The following is a 4,792-nucleotide window of genomic DNA, read 5'->3' as shown; positions in this document are numbered from 1 at the left end:
CATCTCCCCAGTCCCCTAAGGGGACCCCGCAAACACCTTTCCATTTTCTCTGCCCAAATTACTCTGGGATATATGGGACATCACACCAACCTGTACAAACCAACAAGATCTCATGCCCTTTTCAAGATTCTATGTAATTATGGTGCTCGAATAAACCGACTACAGAAGTTAAATTAGATAATATGCTACCCAAAATGTAAATTCTGCATTAAATAAACATCTCTTCTTATGGTCTCCCACAGAAGATGAAGTTCTAAAACATAGACCAGATCATCCTTTATCTCACACCCTGATTGCTGCATGGGGCAATGCTGACCTTCACAGATTCAGAGCATCAACTCTGAGTCTCAGGTGTCACACAAATACCCGAAGTTCCAGGGAATGACCAGGTTGTATACATATAGCTCAGTATCTCAGAATTCAGAACCAACAGTCACAACTCTGGAGTAGATGTAATAGTTGTAAAAGCTCACAATCCGGGAACCTCCACCATAGGCCCCAACCTGAAAACCCATGCTCTTGTCCCCAGCTTATTGACATTTAGCTTTGACATATTGCCTTTGATATATTCAATGGAAGCATATTACAGTGTTACTGTTAACTATGGACCCTAGTTTGCATTGACTGTATTCCCAACCCCCCACATTTCATCCCATTTTAAACACCTTGCAATGTTGACATTCATTTGTTCTCCCTCAGGCAAAAAGGCTCTTGTATTTGTATGTTTAATCACCCTCATTGTTCATTCTAGGCATTGCTAAGTTATATGGTTCCAGTCTTTCTCTTCTATCTTTTCTTCTGGTGTCAACCATACTCACACTCAGCTTCATTCAGTGTACTTAGAATATTGTGCTACCATCAGATAGTACTGTGTTATCCATTTCTGGATCTTTACAATCAGTCCTGTTGAACATTCCATACTCTCAGCATCAAATACCCAATTTCTACCCTCTTTCTAACTCCTGTTAACCTGTGTTCTCAACTTTAACTCTCAAAGTTTACTCATTAGTGTTAGTTCATATTAGTGAGACCATACAGTATTTGTCATTTTATTTCTGGCAAATTTCATTCAGGATAACGTCCTTAAGGTTCATCCATGTTGTTACGTGCTGCATGACTTTATTCTTACAACTTTGTAGACTTTAGTCTTACAACTGCATAATAATATTTCAGTGAATATATATATACCACAGTTTGTTTAACCACTCGTTTGTTGATGGACATTTGCGTTGTTTCCATCTCTTAGTGAATAATGCCACTATAAATATTGATGTGCAATGTCCATTTGTATCTTGCCTTCAATTCCTCTGACTATATGCATAGTAACAGTCAGAGGTAATGGAATTGCTGGATCACATGTCAATTCCATTCTTAGCTTCCTGAGGAACAGCCAAACTGCCTTCCAGAGCAGTTGCACTATTCTACATTCCCTCCAACAGTACATAAGTCTGCCTGTCTCTCCACATCCTCTCTAGCACTTGTGGTTTTCTGTGTTTTTTTTTGTTTTTTTTTTTAATAATGGCCATTCTAGTAGGTGTGAGATGATATCTCATTGTGGTTTTGATTTGCATTTGTATTTCTCTAATAGCCAGTGAAGTTGAGCATCTTTTCATATGTACTTGAGCCATTTGTATTTCCTCTTTGGAAAACTGTTTGTTAATGTCTTTTGCTCATTTTTAAATTGGGTTGTTTGTCTTTTTGTTGTTGAGTTGTAGAATCTCTTTATACTCTGGATATTAAACATGCACATTTATTATAGAAATATAGAAATTATTAATACTTCTAATATAGAAAATTATTAGTTCCTTCTACAAGCTAATGACTTCTCAGAACTTGAGGATTACAACTACAAAAAAAAAAGGCATTGACAAGTACTTTTAAAAATGGTTCAGAAGTAGCAGATCAGGCCTTTGAGTTGGATTGAGACAGCTCTAATCTTAAATTTCACTATTGTAATATATTTGTAAAAAAGTCATGTTTGTAAATAGTGCCACTGGCTTCATAGAGAATATACCCTATCAATTGCCCTTGTCTGCAAGACTCCCTAGAATGGTGTCCAGTCGATTGCTTCATTTTTCATGTTAATATCATGTATATATAGTCTAAATGAGTTGGTCTTCCTTCTCACTGGAATCTAACTGAAAAGTTTGTAAGCATGACCATTCCAGAAATATAAACTGACCTTAACAAGGTCTTTGAGTAGTCGTTAGGTTAATAAACATTCCAGTTCTCCCCTCTTTCCAGGCACATGATAGGATTGAATTTTCCTGGTTTTCTTGGAGTTAGGCATGACTATGACTTGGTTTGGGCAATGAAATAATGAAATAAATGATGGAATTTTTAAGAGCCTGTATGGAATTCATCAAGGTCCCTTTCCCTGTCTCAGGGAAGTGTGTGATAAAAGGGAGGCTCCATCAGCCTGGGACCCTGAGTGAGAAGCAAAATTCCACTAACAGCCCCACATTAGACATTGTAGCTTGAACAAAAAGAAACATTGGTTGCCCTTAAACCACTGAGATCTTAGTAGATACTGTAACATAGCCTAGTTTATTCCAACGGTTATAAACATACTTAAGGTGGTATCGATGTCTTCAAACCTCTTAGTCACTAGTTTGAGACCTGCTCTAGGAGTCAAGGTTAGGGTTCCAATCCTAGCTCTGCCAGAAGCCAGCTCAGCCTCAGTCAAAGGAGAAGTGCTTACTCTTGACTCAGTCAAGCTCTTAAGAGCCAGACTGCCTGGGGTAGAACCCAGTTCTGATGGAGGGGGCAGCTTTGGTCAAGTTTCTTAATGTTTGTGTCCATTCCACATATGTCAAATGCAGATAACAGTATCTAACCTCATAGACATAAATATAAAGAATCAATATGCTTTTAAAAACCCTACCTAAATGCTTTAAATATAAAGCATTTAGTGTGTGGGGGTTTTAGCTTTTAGTGGGGATGGCTCTTGCTGAACATGTTGGGTATTTCCATTCCCACCTCTTCTATTGTGGCACTGAGCACAGGGTAGGATAGTTAACACTGGAAGACTTGGGACCAATTTTGCCTGGTAACATCCTGGGTCTGGTTCTAGATTATTGCTACAGTGAAAAATGAAATTGAGAGCTATGAATGTATCCTAAGTTAGAAGACTTTGAAGTATCTGGCTCAAATTCACAGCAAGTGTCAGAGCTGGAATCAACTTAGTCTAACTGGTTTCAACCCCTGGATTTGGGAAGCAAATAGTCACATTCCCATTCACTCCCAAATAATTCACAAGACATATATAAAGTGTCTTTTGTGTTCATTTAAACAGGTTGTCAGAAGCCCCACCATGGAGCAAGACCTGAGTAGCTAAGATATGAGGCTGAATAGGTCTGGGATGTGTGGATATTACAATGTGGAACAAACTCAGCCAAGCAGCCAGAGCATCACCAAGGATGGGGTGAACAGGAGAGACCCCGTCCTATGGCCTCCAGCCCTACCCATGGTCTCAGCACAGAACCTTGCCACCTCCTTGCTGGGGTGCCCTGGGCTGGGTGGAACCACATCTGGATGCAGTGGCTGCTCCCTCGGCTGTAGTTGCTGACCTTGTAGAAGTGACTCCAGATTTCATTGCACAGGGCAACAGGTGTGGGGAAGTAGAAACTGAGAGGTGGCAGGCAGCTTTCACTGGGCACTGGTTATACCCTGAAGTCCAGTTCCAGCTCTCATGCCAGTTGTTCTTGCAGGTGTAGGATCCACCTTCTGGATCTAGGGTCCCAAGTCAGGGGAGCAGTCATAGAAGCAGGTGTCCTGAATGAAGTGCCGTCTGTAGGCAGATGACATCTCTTCCCGGTGGACCCAGTTGAATCTGTACAGGTAGGAAGTATCCTTATGGGCTTCCAGGCTGGTCCTGGTGGAACCGCAGGTCTTGTTCTTCCAGGGACAACACTGCTCATGCAATTTGTCCTCGGGGTTTGGCTTTTCCTTCTGGTACTTGGTGTTCATGCAGACATTGAGAAGTTCAGTCCTAGCCTGCTTTGTCCTGGGCTGGACACCCCATACAGTGGCCACTGACACCAGAAGGAGAGCAGTTGTATTGTTGTCAGTGGGGCCATGTCTTACCCTGGGATACGAGGTGATTTAGTCTGATTCAGGCTTCTGCTCGGCACTTTCCTTTCCTTATTCCAGGAAACAACCGTGGTTTTATGGCCTTGGAGATGGGCAGTGGAGCAAGCAGCAGGAATGGAGCCTGGAGAGGAGGTTGAATCCTGTGACAACCTGGGATGGTGAAGTCCTCTGAAAATCCCCTAGACAGTAGAGGATCTTGATTTGCTTGCATTTTAAAAAACTACATATAAATGAAATAATACAGCATATGCTCTTTCATTTCTGCCCTCTTTCCCTCTATATTCAGTCTGTGAGATTAGTCCATGTAAGATACAGCTATATTTTATTCATTTTCATGATGGTATGTTATGCCAAGGGAAGAATATAGAACAGTGTATTTATCCAATATTGGAAATTTGGGTTGGTTCCAGGTGGAGGATGTGATGCAAAATAGAGGTCAATTTCATTTCTTTCCATGTGGATATCCTGTTCTCCCATACCCATTTACTGGAAAGCCCGCCTGTTCCCACTACCCTGCAGGTGACATCTTGTCATAAATTAATTGTCTGTGTCCATATGGACCTCTTCCTGGGTTCTGCCTTGTTACATTGGTCTAATTGTCTAACCTGGCATCCATACTATACTGCCTTAATCACTTAAGCTAGTAAGCAGTCTTGAGACCCGGTGGAGCAAATTCTCCCCTTCTCTCTACTTCTTCAAA

The 4,792-nt window shown here is 41.2% G+C and overlaps 1 pseudogene; it reads right to left on the bottom strand.

Annotated features, from left to right (window-relative positions):
• Positions 1-3,390: 3,390 nt before the first annotated feature.
• On the bottom strand, positions 3,391-4,079 carry LOC143658448 (folate receptor alpha pseudogene; annotated as a pseudogene).
• Between the last annotated feature and the right edge of the window lie 713 nt (positions 4,080-4,792).

This window comes from Tamandua tetradactyla, chromosome 16 (assembly GCF_023851605.1).
Source record: "Tamandua tetradactyla isolate mTamTet1 chromosome 16, mTamTet1.pri, whole genome shotgun sequence".
Lineage (NCBI taxonomy): Eukaryota > Metazoa > Chordata > Mammalia > Pilosa > Myrmecophagidae > Tamandua > Tamandua tetradactyla.
This window is presented reverse-complemented; position numbering and strand designations above follow the sequence as displayed.